The 17,094-nt window shown below is 54.7% G+C and overlaps 1 protein-coding gene across 1 annotated transcript in view; it reads left to right on the forward strand.

Annotated features, from left to right (window-relative positions):
- Window positions 1-17,094, forward strand: part of SH3BP4 (SH3 domain binding protein 4) — a 77,618-nt gene that overhangs the window by 33,959 nt on the left and 26,565 nt on the right. Inside the window, exon 2 of the mRNA XM_079783225.1 lies at window positions 2,533-2,610. The gene's annotated coding sequence lies outside the window, so the exon portion shown is untranslated. The remainder of the gene's footprint in view (window positions 1-2,532; window positions 2,611-17,094) is intronic.

Raw genomic sequence — 17,094 nt, forward strand, 5'->3', positions numbered from 1 at the left:
GCATAAGGACTGATCCTTATCAGGTATGGGGGTGGGGGCCCCCGGGACAGGAGCACTTCCCTGTTGACCTTGGAGCCAGCTCTGGACAACAGTTTTGACTTGATGAAGTTTTCCCTTTTGGGCCACCTCTGTCTCCTTTTCTAGCCACACCTCACACCTTCCTGCTGTTTTCTTTCTTTCCCTCTTGCCATCCTTCATGCCATCTGCCAACTAGGCCAGGACTTGGTGTCCAGCCATGCACCTATGGGTGCCTGCCCATGGCCCTGTGTGCCCACCGTGGCCTGGCCTTTTGCCCCAGTGCATAAGCAGGGTTGGTCGAGAACCTGGGGTGGCACACTTTTTCTGGAAAAGGCCCGACAAAATATTTTCAGCTTTGTGTTCTTGACGCACAAAAGAACTGTGGACAGAAGGTGAACACAAGGATGTGGCTGTCTGTGTTCCCCATAACTTGACTTACAGACACTGCGATTTGAATTTCCTTTAATTTTCACATCACGAAATATTATTCTTATTTTGAGTTTCTCCCCAATTATTTAAAAAAAAAAAAAATAGAACATTCTTTGTTCATGGGCCTTACAAAGACAGTTGACACATTGGATGGATTTGGCACACAAGCCAAAGTTTGCTTCTAGAATAGGACAAGGATTTAAGGGTTCCACTTCCCCCTCTAGTTCCACTGCTGTGGCGCTTTCGGGCATGGGCGTGGTGGAGGCAGGGAGCAGGGAGGACCACCTCCTGCCCGGAGAGACTCCACCCCCAAAATTAGCAGATGCAGGGTGTGGGGACCCTTTGGCCAATGGATCCATACACACCCATCATGGTGGCTTGGACACTTAAGGAACAGGCTTAGCAGTTTTCCAGTTTTCCCGAAGTTCTCTGGCTGGTGTAGTGACTTTTGAGGAGTCACTCTTAAAAGTCAGAAGAGAAAAAAAGAAACATACTCTCTCTCACTGTCGAACAAATTGGAAGCACTGAAGTCTGAGGAAGCAGAAAAACACCCATAAATTCACTTCCCAGAGGCCCCTCTGTTCGGGTTTTCACTTCCTCTGGTGTGTTTTTCACTTCCTTCTCCCCTTTTAACACGACGAGGTTCCCAACAGCTCTGGCCGGACACAAATCCTCGCACTCCCGCAAGCACTTGGACACGTAGTCGGAGGTTCTCAGAATAATCCGAGTCTTCCTTGGACCTGTGAGCAGTACGCTGGACACGTCCAAAATAAATCGACGTGTCTACAATGGCCCCTTGTTTCTGTGTCTTGAACATCCTGTCCCCAACCCCATTTCTCCGTCTCCTTGGGGATCTACCCTCTTGTCGTGTTAGAGTATGTTTTCTCACGTTGTTGCCTTTTCCGTGGAGTTCACTGACTGGGATAAGCCTGTCCCCTTCGCCAGTGGGATTCCTCTCATTGCTGGACCTTTGGGAGGTCTGTCTCTACTGCGAGATGCACTGTGTCCGTGCGAGATGGTCTTTCTTTCTGGCTGATTTCCTGCCCGCACGCCCGCCCGACATTCTGTACATCTGGAATTCATTTTACTGCTGAAGCCCCGGGGGGAAACGGTGTCCTGAAAACTAGCCAGCTGTCCCAGCCTCACAGGATAATCCTCGCCTGCTTACGATACTCATTTTAATTGCATGTGAAATATGTATAAGGAGGGGGGCTGCTCTGGGCTGTCTGTTCTTGGGGGCGGGCACGGTTTGCAGACTGTGAGGCCTTGATTGAGGGAAGGTGTGCAGAGGGAACCCGCCTCCCCTTTCACAGCCTGCAAGGTCCAGGGCTCCTCGAAAGCCCAGGGCCCCTGTGGCCTGGTCCAGGTGTCAGCCTGGATGCAGGGAGCTAAGGGGGACTCAGGGTGGTGACCTCCAATCCCGCTTCTCTCTGTCATCGTCACACTTGTTTATGGAGCCTGCCATAGGCGTGGGCTCTGTACTTGACACGTTAGTGCTCTGCAGCGGGACCACCTCCTGGTGACCCCACCACACGGGGAGGGAGCCCCACTGCTGGCAGGCGATTGGAGTGTGTCTTTAGGGTTCAGCTGATAAGATTCTTCTGCTGAGCGAACACTGCCAGTCTTTGCAGCGGAAGTAACAGCAGAGGAAGGACGGCACACCAGTGGGGAAAAATAAAAGCCCTTGTCTCTGACTGGGCTCGGTCTGTGGGGACATCATAGGGACCTGCTCTGAGCGGGAGGCGTGGGCAGAGGGGAGCAGGCTGCCCTGCGGTCTCAGCAAAGCCCTTCGAGACCCAAGGAGCTCCGACCTGGGAGGTCCTAGATTCTCAGGAGTTGAGAGCAGGTGAGGGTCTGCCTTCTCCCCCTGGGACAGGGCAGTTCTAGGAAAGGGTCCCACCGGCCACACTCCCAGCAGCTGGCATGGAACGGGCACCTGGGTGCCTCCTCGCTGTGTCCACCACCGCCCTGCCTGACCACGTAAATGCGGCTGCTCTAGACCGGGAGAGTCTTGGAGGGAAAACAGAGACGTGGGTTTGGGGCTGAGAGACCGAATCTTGGTCACGGTTCCCTTTTGTCTTGCAGCATCTCCCTTCTTCTCCGGATGGAAGGCTGGGTCCTGGGACTCCACCTCTGACGCCGGGAGCTGGTGGCCTGAGGCAGGTAAGCGCTAAGCCACGCACACAGGGTGTTTGAATGAGCCGCTGCCCCTGCACCCGCGGTGTGGAGGCAGCTGTGGCCTGGCCGAGGTGCACAGACCCGTGTGGGGAGAGGAGCCCTGCGCACGTGCAGCTCAGGAGGGAGAAGCAGCTTCCGGAAGCTTCCGGCGGCCCTTGGCATTTCAGGGCACTGCTCTGTCTTCACGGGAAGGCCAGACATCCCCGGGGGGCCTGGCACCACAGAGTTCCCAGAACAGCCCCTCGTTTCTGTTTACTTCCTGCGACTTCCCCTCTGTTGCCACGGATGGAATGTTCCCGCTCTACCCGGAATGAGACAGAGCCCAGGTTGGCTGTCCTGTTGTATTTGCACAAAGGAGTTATTCTTATAACGTAAGAGATTATGCGCTCCCAAACAATGGCCAGAGAGCTCCATGTGGCCCTGTGGTTCCGGGTCCCCCCTCTCCCCCCTCTGGGAATACAATAGCAGAAAATGTTAAAAGGAAGCAGGAGCCAGGTTCATGAGGAAGAGCTGGAGGCAGTTGGCACTCCCGGCAGAAAAGAAAGAGAAACTGCTACCCCTCCCCTGGTAGAACGTTCTGGGGTATTTTCTTGGCTGCACTTCCTATTCTCTGGGCAATAGAAGGAAACTGTCTTTTGTAAAGCCGGTGGGGTGGGATCGTCCAGCTAACGTGCCACCGCCTTCGTGTGCTCAAAAACAACCACAGAGTCCTTCCTCCCTGGGTGAAGGGATTGGACAGAATCAAATGGACATTAGCATAATCCTGGGCAGTGGCGGTAAGTTGAGAGGGAACAGCTCCTGGGAGCTTCCTTTCAGGGTCCTGTTCGAAGACTAAAATCTCCCAATCAAGCGGGCGCCTGATTTTTTTTTTCAGGTTTTCTTTTAAGCACACAACCCTCCATTCAGCTGGGGGAGGAGATTTTGCCCCCACGTTCTTCTCCCCACTTTTACATCACTGGTCTTTGTTTGCCTTGCGGCCTGTGCTTTAGGATAGAAAGAATGTTAGGGACAGAAAGAATGTTAGGGACGTCTTCAGGTTACGGCCTGGGGGCTTTTATTAGTGAAGAATTTGGGAGTCTTCTGGGCCCAGGGTCAATCCTCACTGCCACTGAGGTCCCAGGGACTTAAAATACTTCTGCCCAGGAAGCAGCCTCCAGCAGGCCTGGCCTTATAAGTGCAGCCCCCTGGCCAAGGCTGCGGGCTGTTTGGGGGGTGGTGAAACCCAGTGAAAGGCATCCACATTCCTCGCATTCTTCTGGCCTGGCATTGGCGAGATTGCTGGGGTTTTTAAAATCAAACACAAGTATGCAGCCTGACTTTCTAGATACACTCGAGAGATACCAGTGGGTTGTGCGGTATGACCTCCTGTCTCACCCCACATGGTCTCATGGAGGCACAGCTTGTCCAATGCAGGTCCCCTCTTGGACTGGACAGGAAGAGGTTCATGGGGGCCCTGCCTGGGACCCCTCCCTGGCTCCAAAAGCTCCCGGGCTGTCATTTATGTGGTTTGCTTTCTCTGGCGCTGAGCCAGACGAACCAGAGCAGCAAGACTTCTGAGAAGAGGAAACAGGAGGGTGAGACGGGGCCTGGCCGTCTGGAGATGAGCCAGAGCGGTGCCCTCTGTCTCTACCTGAGCATAAAGGGCTCCGGGAGCCTGGAGCGGGAGGTTCACCTTTACCCTCCGTGGAGCTGGCAGAGGGGACGGGTGTCTCAGCATGCAGAGAGACCAGCCCTCGTTATGGCAAAAAACGTCGTCTTGACACATTTGGCCAATATTGGCTTTTCCTCCCAGAAACATAAATGCCATGTTTTCTCTGTGCTTAATAGTCAAGATCTGATTTGTCTCAAGTTCACTGTGAGATGGAGCTTCCCAGGGTTTCAGTTTCTCTGTCCAGAGTTTTGCTGGTCCCCAGTTTTGTGATTGGCTTGTAATTCCCACAATGTTGGTTTAGGTCAGGGGTCCTCAAACTTTTTAAACGGGGCCAGTTCACTGTCCCTCAGACCGTTGGAGGGCCGGACTATAGTTTAAAAAAAAACTATGAACAAATTCCTATGCACACTGCACATACCTTATTTTGAAGTAAAAAAACAAAACGGCAAAAACACCCGCATGTGGCCCGCGGGCCGTAGTTTGAGGACGCCTGGTTTAGGGGTTCTAGTTCACGTGTCCACAGCTGCTGCTCGGGATGCCGAACCAGGTGAGGGAGCTGGAAGGAGCTGACTCCAGTGTCCTGCACTTTCAGACCAGTATCCGTGACGCATGTAACTGGAAATAACACAACTTGCCCTGAGAGCTATTTGTGGGAGACCGTGGCTCATTCCCACGGCTCTGCGGGTGTCCGTGAAGGTGGGAGCTCCAGCTAAGCACCTGCTGGCTGCATGTCGTGTCTACTCCAGCCCTGGGATATTGTGCATCCTGCCCATTTTACAGATAACAAATGAGGCTCAGCGAGTTCAGGATCAGAGGATTATTACAATGAGTAGCAAAGTCCAGGCCTAAAGCTCGAGTAGGTGTGCCCCAAGCTACTCCTTTGCTGCCTCCTTTACCTAGCACCTAGGAGGACACGTGAGCTATGTGGGCAGTGTCCCCAAGGCCAGCATCGGCATCGGCCAACAGAAATCAATTCTGAGCCACACAGCTAATTTTTAGAGTAAAGATAAACAGATGAAATTCCTTTTTGTCCTCAGAACTGTAAGTTTAACTTGAAAATCAAGGATACAATTAAGACTTGTCCCCGCTCCGAAGGGGTGGCTGGCTGGGCACCCTGTCTGGGCCACAGGGAGAACTAACAAAAACTTTTGCTCTTCTGGGGTTTTCAGACCAGGGACCTCCAAACTTTCCTGATTGTGTGTTTTGTTTTGTTTATGTGAATTTCACATACTATTTCCAATTAACCATGTTGAGAGGTACGATTTGTTGGCATTTAGTGCGTTCCCAGTGTTGTACCCACCACCATCGCGTTTTTCATCACCCCTAAAGGACGCCTGTTACCCATTCATTCCTCCCAGGGCACTCTCCCCTCATTCTTTGGCGTCAGTTTTACTCTGGTCTGTATGTGGGGGACATCCCAGCTTTCAGACGTCCTGGGAACTGAGCGGCTAAGGCCAGTGTTCTTGGCGTGGTGACATCCAGGCCTGCATGGACTGTCACTGGCCGGGTGACCTAGAAGCACCGATCCGGCACCTGCCAAGGCCTGCCTGGGCCCCGCATGGGGTCAGTTCTGTTGAAGTGGCGTGTCCAAACCTGTAGAGAAGTTTTATAAAAATCTATTGGAGCCAAACAGAGGACACAGCTGGGAGCAAGATCTCAACAGACTGAGAAAAATGCTTCATTAGAATGCCAGTGTGCCGTTTCTTCTACGCATTTAATTTAAGGCATTAAGGACAGAACTTAAGGAAGAGTTCTTGAAGGTGGGAGAAAGCCAGGCCAGATTGGATTTCAGATTGGTGGTTACGGCTTATTTCAAAGGTGAGTTAACCTAGATGCACAGAAACAATGGACAGGGCTGGCTTCCGGCCAGGGTAAACCATTTAGAAGTTATATGCCAGGGGCATGACTACCCACCATGACCTGTCCCGCTAGGAATTTATCATCAGATCACCCTGTGGAATCCCTTTGTGGTTCCCAGGTCCGACCTCCCCAGGACCTGAGAGAGGGGAACCCTGCACGAACCTGAGGCCATTACTCAGCCCCTTTCCCAACCTCTGCATTGAAATGCCTCACCGGTGGCTGCTTCAGTAAGTAAAGGGCTGCCATTGGATGACTGAGGTCATGAGCCCCGAAGTGAAGCCCAGGGCATGTGAACAGACCAGAAACCTGAGCTGTACCCCCCACTGTCCCCCCTCCCCCCCCCCCCAGCTGCCCCGCACCCCCCAGCCGCCCCCAGCCACACGCTACGCTAAAAATGGCATCTGTGTTCTTATAAAAGCCTTGTGTTTTGTGCTGGTCGCTACCCTGCCTTTTCATCCTTGTTAAAGCAGGCTGTGTCATGAAGACAATGAGAAATTTTTAGCATACTTGAGGCTTTGGAGATAAAAGGTGTGAATGAAGAAAGATTCTACCATTGTTTATTTCAAGAGCCTTCCAGTCTCTTACTGAAACCAGCTTAGACTCACAGAGAAATTTTCAATCTAATCAGAAACCCCAGTTTTCCTGTCTCTGCCTGGAGTTTCCCCCCTTTGTTAGTGCATTATGTAAAGTTGACTGGGCAGGCTGCGATTTAGGGAGGGCAGAGGGAATGCATTTCATCCTTGGGTCAGAGAAAAATGCCCCTGCACAGAGCCTAACGCTTTGGCCTTGCTTTTAAATGAATTTCAGTTATGAGCACATAAGCACACTTTGCATAAATTAATTTCCCGGACCTCAGTTTCCTCATCTGCAGAAACGGAGCTAGTGTCTCAGAAGTTTCTCAGGGATGAAAGGAGATTGGATAGGCATGCAGACTTGCTCCAGAAAGGAAAATGGGAGGGTTACTGGAGAGCCTCAGACCTAGCACAGCAGTCCGGGGAGGACCTGGAATTTGAGAAAGGAAGCTGCTCTTCAGGAATTGTGCTTCTCCCTGGTCACCTGGCCGCTGCTGCTCACCCAGCATGCACCTGGCTCAGGAATGGCCTGCGGCCCCAGCCACAGCAGCCCTGGACCGCTTGTACCTACAGCTCCCAGCTCTCAGAAGAAGAGGGTTGTGCTGGGTCCGCAGGCAGTTTGTAAATCTGTGTCCATTGCTAATTGATTGTGGGCAGGGGACAGGGCCACCGGGGTGTCCAGGCTGGGGCGTCCCTGCAGGAGGGAGTGATGGCCATTGGTTCTCCCGCTAAGGGAGGAGGTGGCATGCCTCATAACCACCTGGGCTTACTGCAAGCTTTCCATCCCTCCTGCCTCCCTCCTTCCCTCTGATTTTCCCATAACCCCATCACTGTGGGCAAGCCATTTAGCTTCTCTGGGACACCCTTGTCTCGTATCATTGTGGAGGGCCCCAGATGGTAGCCCATGGCTCCTTTGTGATGTGGTTGAGGGGGCAGCCCTGGCCCTGACAGTTCGGCTCCTGCCATATCTGAAGCACATTGCCCTCCTGACCTCAGGCTGCCCCAGGGGTCCCAAAGGTCCAAAGAGGCATTAACACGACCCACTGGCCAGAGTGAATTACCCGGGGCCCCTCTTGCTGAGGGATGCGCATCTGGCCTCGGGGAGGGCTGGGCAGAAGGAGCATGAGGATCTTCCAGGTGTGCTCCGATGGATGGTGTTTGCAGGAGGGACGGCACGGCGAGATGCTCCCGTCCCTGTGGGGCGGACAGAGGTCCTGGAGTCACACGTGTGGTGCACCCGGTACCCCCCTCCACTCGATTTAGGGTTGGGGAGGGACTTGAAAGGCCGCTGAGCCAAGCTGTGCGTTTAGCGGAGGAAGCCGAGTTAAAGAGCTGGTGGCTGTCCGAGGTCACACGGTGTCTTCCTATTACAAGCCACCATCCGCTACCCAGCAGGTCAGGGTCAGCCCACTCTGCCGTCAGCGCCCGGCACGGTCTGCCTTGCTGTGCCTGTGTGGTGTGCTCCTCGCCTGGTTCCTGCACAGGGATACCTTTCCTTCTCCCGCCTCCCCATCCCAGGCCGCCCTGGACTTTGTGCTCAGTAAACACGGCTCAATTCTTTTTCCTCCTTTGTCGTCGCCCATAAATCCTGTTTACACTTACTGTGCCTGCAGATGAGCTGGGGTGTGTGCTCTCGTTTCTCCTGGTTTGGATGCAATTAGAAAAGCGCCAGTCGATGCTCTGTTGGCCTGGGATGTCCTCTGTTGGAGAATAGTGGTCCGGGCCTTGGCGTTGAACATAATTTTTATCAACAACAGAAGAAGTGTGTTTACCCTAGTGGACTCTTAGCAGGGTCCTTTTATTTTATTTATTATTATGATGATTATGATTATGATTATTATTATTATTATTATTTTAATCCTCACCTGAGGATATTTTTAGCGAGAGTGGAAGAGAGAAGAAAAGACAGAGAGAAATAACCATGTGAGAGAAACACATCAATTGGTTGCCTCCTGCATGAGCCCCAACCAGGGCCTGGGCTGGGGAGGAGCCTGCAACCAAGGTAGTGCCCTTGACCAGAATCGAACCCGGGATCCTTCGGTCTGCAGGCTGAGCCAAACCGGCTAGGGCTGGCAGGGTTCTTGGAGAGGGTCTGCAGCACAACTTTACAGGTGAGGGTGGTTTTCTCAAGATAAAACCCATAGGTCTTACCAGGTTCCTCAGTGGATTTGTTCACAGGCCCTGACTGGGAGGAAGGCCTAGACCTGCGTGGGGATAAGGTGACCTGGACATAAGCGAACCTGGTGGCTCTGAGACTGGCCGAACATCTCCCCGAGGCTGGAGTGCTCAGCTTACACCAAGGTTGACCTGGACAGAAACCTCTTTATTTCCTTTATCTATACAATGATTCTGGTTTTTGTTAAGTCCAGATAACATTTGCTCATTTACAGAGTGGGGAAGACCTAGCTTATGAAAGTTTCCTTTGGATTTGTACTGAACTTGGACCTACTCTGAATGAGCCCTGAAAATCCAAGGTGCTCACCAGGTGGTTCATAGAAACCGAGGGTCCAGGGCACCGGGCAGCTCCAGGTGACTAGCAGGCCGTCTGTGGGTAGGTGACTAGAAAGAGGGGTCCTTCTGAATTGTGCGGGCTGCACAGTGTCAAGTCTCGATGTGGATTGGAGGAGGAATTAATGAATGGGCTCTCCAGGAGGAGGGCGGGGTCTTGAATGAATGGTGCCTGAGATTCTCGGGCTGTGGATTTGACAAAGAGGAAGCTTCCGGGGGAGAAACGCCACCTGCAGTGTTGGCCGAGCGCCTCTGTAACTGTGTGTTATTTTACATTTTGCACAGCAGTTTACAGTGTGTAACGCTCTTAGGTTTGTTCTTGATTTTCTTAGGGAGTGGTGGGTCCAGCCAGATCTTCGTTAGTACTTCGTTTTACAGACGGGAGAGCTTGTGCCTCAGAGAAGCTCAACAGTGATTGACTGAGCTCAGATGGGACCTCAACACCCTCACACGGGCTCCCCAGAGCCAAAGGCCTGAGGGGGGATGATGGGAGGCTAAGCAGGGTTCTAGAACTCCTCTCCGTCATGGGAGGAGTCACGGGCAGCTGCGCACCAGGTTCCTGCCGCGCTCAGATCTTTACTTTCAAAAGGACTTGATGTAACTTGAGAACTGGCCTCCATCTGACTGGGCATCGAACGTTTGTCAGGAGGCAGTTTGCCTGTAAGTCCAGGATATTGTCCACGTGGGGAACGCTGTGTTTTTGTGGAAAGTCTTCAGGGTACCACATATGAGTGGGCTTCTGAGGAACCTGAGCATGCCTGTGGGAGGCGCCCATGGTAAGGCCCTGAGGGGACAGGGTGTGTGCTCCCATAGCAGGAACCAGGGCGGCCCTGCCCTGGCTGTCCTTCCGTGAGGCTGGTCCAAGGGCACCCTGGGGCTGGGGCCCCATGACCAACCAGGGTTTGGCCCTCAGACACTGGACTCTGGGGTGGGCCTCGGTCCTGCAGACCGAGTTTATCAATGGGATCTGAGAAAAGCAGATCCTTTGGCGATGCAAATAGAGCATCCTGGCTGCACTGATGGCGGGGGTGGGGGGTCGGGGGGCAGTTGTTGCTGAGAACAAAAATGAGGGTCCTCAGTTGGGTGATGACAAGAAGACCCTCTTTCCTTGGGGATCCTTTTTTCTCCCACTTCTCCCATGTGGTTCCGGTGGGGTGTGGCCTGGACTTCTGTATCTCTGCTCACCGACCCTTGCTGTGCCTTACTTTATCTGCAAAATGGGAACGAGAAGCTGTGGTTCCGTGCGTGTGGCACCTACACAGCTGCGCTGTTGGGTTGTGGGGAAGTGGATCAGGGGTGATGGGGCTGACCCCATAGGGATGGGGACCAGGGGCTAGAGGCTGGAAGCAAAGCTATTTTTTCAGACTGTGCACACGCACGGCATTTTAGCCCCAGGTAGGTTCCGCTGGATGCCTCCTAACTTAGGATGTCACCTGTGACCTTGCTTCTTGATAAAGATTCTTTCTTTTTTTTTAAATTTTTTTTACTGAACATAAAGTTAACCATTTTAAAGGGTCACAATTCAATGGGGTTTAGTATATTCACAAAGTTGTGCAGCCACGCCCTCCACCTACTTCCAAAAGGAGACCTGGGAGCAGTCGGTGTCCCTGCCTGCCCCACCCTCTGGCGAACGCTCACCTGCTGCTGTCTCCACGGATTTGCCTGTTGCAGAGACTTCTTGTAAATGGAGTCATACAATACGTGACTCCTGTGATTTCCTTCTCCCACTAGTCATGTTTCCAGGGTTCATCCATGTTGCGGTGTGGGTCAGAATTTCCTTCCTTTTTATGGTAACATTCTGCCGTAAGGATGGACCGCCTTCTGTTGGTCTCCTGACCCATCAGTGGGCTGTTCCCACCTTCCGGCTCTTGTGAATAGTGTGGCTAGGATTCGTTGTGTTTTGGGGTCCTACTTTAATTCTAAGAGCTGTTGGAGAGACCCCTAGCTTTTGATCCCCCCCGCCCATGCCCGTCCCCAGTGTTTTCAAACCCCCAGAAGCTAGTGTTGACCTGGTGTTGCCATCCCCCTGGTGTGGACCAGCTTGGGTCACTGTCGAGCAGAGGCCAGCTTGCTGTTGTCTCTGTGGATTCGTTCGGCTGCATGTTGACACAGCAATGCCAGGAACGGTGAGTCACCTGCGGGAAGTGCTGCTCACTGAGGGGTGTCCACAGCAGACCTGGCCAGGTGGTTCTCCACGTGTGGCCCCTTGGTCACCTGCATCAGGATCACACGGGAGGCTTGTTTTGAGAAAACAGGCTCTGGGCCTCCTCTGTGCTGGCTGCTGTAGGTCTGTCCCTGTGTCCCTCCGAGCTTTTCCACACCTGCTGTGGGTAGAGCTGAATGACTGTAGCAGGTGGGGCTCCCTTGCCTCCTGATAGGATCGGCCAGGGAGGGAGAGAACAGGCTGGCTCTGCTCTCCCTGCAGGGGAGCCTGGCGCTGTCTCCATTGCCCCTGACCGAGGGTCCCTGTCTCCCCAGGCTCCAGTCGCCACTGCCCCCTTCCCTTCACTCCTGCTGCCCTGAACCCCACCCACACCTCTGTAAATTGCCCCTTTATTAAGCTCTGATAAGATGATGCTAATCTGAGGGCATGGTCCCATTCCTATTGTGACTCTGAGTGACAGCTCAGCCTGTCCCTACCCAGTGAACATGCCACTGCAGGGCTAGGAACCTGCACCCCACAGGCCCCGAGCTCCGCCGAGCTGGGGGACCACCAGCCAGTGGGTCCCTGACATTCTCTGCTTCCTTGTGTCCAGAACCTGGACCCACCACTCTTGTCCTGCCTCTGCCTTTTGGAGCATCTGTCAGAGCAAGAAACGTTTACTGAACCTTCCTGGCTCTGGTTCTGCAGGTTTAACACACATCTTACAGGCAAGACTTGGGGGTGGCAAGGGAGAGGAGAGACAGAGCCTGTTGGCTTTGGAAGGGTGACTCACCCTGGAGCCCCCTGGAGCCCAGCCACTTAGCTGCCTTCCAGGGCTAGGAATCCCATGGTTGTGCCCCCTGCCTCTGTCCCTGGGAGTTGGGGGAGGGGTGCCGAGTGCCCAGCTGCTCATACCTAGGCCTCTGGCTCCAGCCTCTAATCCTGTCCTGGGCTGCAGGCGTGGAGGAAATCTGAGAAAGCTGCCCCTGCGGGCTCAGCAGTGCTGGCCCGGCTCCTCCCACTGAGGGTCGGACAGGGAAGCACAGCAGGTGGCATGGGAGCCCAGCCTGGTGTCCCTGTCTCTTCTGCTTTGTTCCAATAGGGCCTTCCTTCTTCTTTCTTTCCTCCCCCCCTTCCTTCCCTTTTTCTTTCCTATCTCTCTCCCTCCTTCCTTCCTTCCTTCCTTCCTTCCTTCCTTCCTTCCTTCCTTCCTTCCTTCCATTTTTCCTTCCTTCCTTCCTCCTTTTGGGATGGATGTGTTCATATTCAGAAAACCTCAGGAGGGCCACTTGCTGCCTTGGAGGTATTACACCTGAATTCATGGGTTTTAGTAAAAATGGATCAGTCAGAAATCGGTGGAGTCACATGTCTATGGGAAATGTATTCCCTTTTCGTTGTGGTAGATTTTTAACTGTTACAAAAACATTCCAGAAAGGGAAGCCAGGGGGTGAGGGCAGCCAGGACTGCAGGGTGCTCACAGCCACCCACCCCGGCTGCGGGCCACCTCACTCCACACTGTCACTAGGGCTGTTGGCCTGGGTTCCTGTGGACCAGCATCCAGGCAGGGTGTGAGCCGCCCAGGATGGGAGGCTGGTCTGCGCTGCAGGCTTTTGTAGGTGAGGTTTTATTGGACTCCAGCTGTGCCCCTCACCTGCTGTGGCTGGGTTTGCCTTTCAAAGGCTGAGCCGACTGGTTCCAGTAGAGGCCAAATGGCCCAGACAGCCCAAAATAGTCACCCGTCTGTCCCTTTGGCGTCAGCAGGGGACGTCTGGCATGTCTGGAGACATTTTGGTAATCAGGACTGGGGTTGGGGGTGCTGCTGGCAGCTGGCGAGTTGAGGCTGGGTGCACAGGATGGCCCCCACAGAAAGATGATCAGCCCCCGAATGTCAACAATGCCAAGGTTCCCACACGCTGCTTGCTCTCTGGGAAGTTTGCTGTTTCAGCTGGAGAACTAACTGGTGCGGGGAAAGGAGGTGTCGAGGATGAGTGGTCTGGGCGGTGGCCTATGCTAGGATGGGGATGTGGGAGTTTGGGCAGGCTGGGTGGGGGGTGAGGCCGGGTCTGGGGGCCATGCCTGGGGGCAGCTGTTGTGTGCATGGTGCTGGGGAGACATGGGCTTGGGCATTGCAGAGACTAGGCAGCCTGTAGCTCCGTTCCCTAGGGTGCCCTGACTGTGGCCCGGCCCCTAGGAGAATGTCTCAAGTGAGGAGCAGAAAAGCAAGGACTGACTGGGGACACTGGACTCTCGAGGCAGGCCGAGGACAAGAGATCTCTGAAGGAAGGCGGGAAGGACCAGCCATGGGGGTGCAGCAGAGACACCCACAGAGCAGTCAGTGGTTGGAAAGCTGCCAGGTAGGACCCACACAGGAACTCCCCCTTAGGTCGCATGGCTGACCAGCGTGTCTTCCAGGGGAGCTGGGGGCAGGGCCCACAGGAGGATGCTTAGGAGCTGAAGGGAAGGAGCCCAGCTTCCAGCCTCCTCCCGAGCCCCCTGCTGGGGAGCCAGCCCGCCCTGCCCTGCAGGGAAGGAGGCCCCAGCTCAGGGCTGCTGACTTCTAGGCCAAGACTGTGGTGATGGACAGCGCAGCCTTCCTGCAGAGGAGGGGCCTGAGACCAGGTGTCACTAACAGTGGGCGGGACATCTGGTGTGAGCCATGGCAACGTGAAGCCGAGAACAAAAAGCATGCCAGGCGGCGCCCCTCTCTCCTTGTGGGTAATTCTTTTTTCCTGGTTCTCATTCTCTGTATAAATAATCGTGCTCAGGCCCTTTGTGGTTGGAGGTGGAAGCAAAGGCTCTCCCCGTTGACCTGGGTTCTGGCTGTGCCCTCTGGCTCCGTCAGGTGCGTCTCCTGGCGTCACTGGCAGAGCTGCCGGGAAACACACCGAATTATCAGGAGGCCGCACTCCCTGTCCTGTGGGAAATCTGGCGTTTCGGTTCAAGTCCATCTTATCTCTGCCTGGTACAGACTTGTAGCAGAAGGGTGATTCACACAGGGTTTGCCAATTTATGCGTTGGTTTAAAAAAACAGTGAGGCAAATGTTCTGAGGGCCCCGTCAGCTCTCCCACAGGGTCACTACCTGGGGGGTCCCCCAGGTCCTGGTCTCCAGGCGCCGCTGGGCTGATGTTTGCCCAGCCAGACAGGTGGAGGGACAACTCGTGTCCTCGGGGTTGTCTAGATAGGAGCTGATCCATCTGGTCCTGGAGCTGGGCCCCGGCTATCGGCCCTGGAGCCGCTCGGCCCTGCCACTCAGCAGCTGGGAGCCTGGGACCAGTTACCTGCTCCTCTCGCACCTCAGTGTGTGAAATGGAGTTCATGATCATGTCTGTCTCACAGGGTGGCTGTGACAGTGAAATTCACAAGCACATGGAAAGCACTTAGGATAGTGCCTGGTGCACTCGGGGTCCAACAGAGGTGGATGTAGAGCCCCCCCTGAGTCCAGTGTGACCTCATCTTAGCTTGATCACATCTGCAAAGATCCTGCTTCCAGATAAGGTCAAATGTGCAGGCATTGGGGTACCACTCACCTGACAACAGCGGTGTGCTTGCTGTGTTGCCTGCGGGAGGGTTTCTGTTGACGTTCCTGTCTGTGTCTCCATTTCTGTGAGCTGCAAGGAGCAGGAATGGTCTTGTTTTCCTTTGTGTTCTTCAGCAGCTAACAGCTTGGCAAGCGCTCAGTACCTATGTCGTTAATGACTTCAATTAAGGAAGATGCCACTTCTGATCACCTGCCCTAGCCAGGCAGGAGGAAGCTGCGAACATAAGAAGTCGTGCTTTGGAGAAGCAGCCTCATTCACATACAGTGAGATCGGAGCCGCTCCGAGCCCTTCCTTGGTTTAACACTACTTATTGAGTGATTGTCTCTGTGTGCCAGGCACTGAAGGCGATGCCGGGGATGCTGAAAGACTGAAGTCCTTGCTGACCCGGAGCGTATGGCCTGGCTGGAGAGACACCGCTAAATAAGCAGTCACAGTCCAGTCGTTAGGTCTTGTGGGGGACCCTGGGGCACCAGGGCTGTCGACCACAGAGATGGTGCTGCCTCAGAGGGGACCTTTGTGGTGTCAGGATGGACATCCGTGGACACTGGCAGCTTCCCCTCTGCCCGGGCATAGGGTCACAGGCATCAGCAGCTGCTGAGAGCACCTGCGGGAACAGGCGGGGATCGAGGCTCCTGGGCCTCTGGGGATGGGTGGGATGCGTCCGAGGTCCCCCATGTCATAGCGCAGTTCATTGATTGACGGCCTCAGCCAGAGGCTCAGGGTCCTCACCAGACAGGCTGGTCATCGGAAGAGGCTCTGTTTGTGCCGGGTGAATAGGGGATCCCTGAACGTCTTTTAATGGGAGCTGAGGTGGAGTTCCCTGCCAGGTTTTCCCCTTGTTATTGTTCTCTCCTGTGTGAGTGTGTCTGTGTGTATGTCTGTCTGTGTCTGTCTGTGTGTATCTTACACAAAGAAAGCTCCACAATGTGTTTGCACCTCCTGTTTCTAAGTGGGGCATGTGACCAACTCCACTAGAGGAGTGTTCTTTTACCACCAGTGGTCCGCGTGCTGCTGGCCTGGCCTCGTCCCAAGCCACGCTCAGCTTTTCCTCCCCTGCCCAGCTGGCCCGGCCGAGGTGCCACGGGTTGCTCTGCACCGGGTTCTCCGGGCCTCTCCTGATAACGGCGAGGTTTCCGGGTGCCGGCTGTGTACCCGGGTGGTCTGGTTGGTAAATCGTCCAGGAGAGACCGCGGTTAGGCTGGTGCGGTGAGGCCGTTCCGCGTGCAGCAGTGACCACAGCAGGACCTGAGCTCCAAGGCCTTCCAGGCCATGCATGGGCTCCGGGGGTCCCTCCACGGCCTTCACTCGGCACGAAGTTGCCCGTTGGTGAGCAGAGCTCACATACTCAGTCCGCGCCGATGGAGGACTCGCCACTTCGAGAGTCCTGCGCGTGCTTGGTGCGCGGCCACAGAAGAACTTGGCCTGTGGAGTTAGGGCTGTGGGTGTGCTGACCCTTTTCGTGGTTTTGTGGGGGGGGTCGGGGTCAGGGGTCAGTGACAGCACAGCAGTGCGGGGAGTTGGTGGAGGATGGATGGGTTTGGCCAGGCGTGGCGGGGCAGAGAGAACCCTCGGGGGGGGGGGGGGGGGGGAGCAGCAGGCCTGGCTGAGCGTGCTGAGTCTGGGTTTCTGATGGGAGGTTAGGTCGGTGCCGCAGCCGCGAACAGAAGGACTATTGCAGTTGGGGGTTGGGTGGGAGACAGTGGGAATGATGAAGCAGATGGCAGTTTGGCTGCTGAATGAGTGGATTTTCGTTTTTGCAAGGAATGAGAATATGCAGATAGTGGGGGATTTAGAGGGCCTTGGAGCAGGGCCAAGGCCTCACAGATAGAGAGAGTTTGGTTGGGTCTAGGGGAGGCCAGGTGGGGGGATGTCTTGGACCACCGTCTACGCTGAGGCTAGGGGACCTGGGTTCTAAATGGGGTGGTAGATTCTCGGTGGGTGGGTGAGTGGGCCCAGCCTGCACGGTAATCCTCTGTCCTGTCTTTGAATGAGAAATATGCAAGAACTTTTTAAAAGTAAAAGTATTACTTAAAGACTTCCCCGGGTGGTTACATCAGACCCAGGTTGAGAAGCTGTTCCTTGGCAGCCCTTTGGGGCATGGGCGTGCAGGCGTGGCTGGGAGGTGGAGACGGACCCGGCCCTGACGGGAAATGGGAGGGAAAGGAGCCAGGGAGTCCAGCGGCACTCCAGCCAGC

This window comes from Cnephaeus nilssonii (assembly GCF_951640355.1).
Source record: "Cnephaeus nilssonii genome assembly, chromosome: 10".
NCBI classification, from domain to species: Eukaryota; Metazoa; Chordata; class Mammalia; order Chiroptera; family Vespertilionidae; genus Cnephaeus; species Cnephaeus nilssonii.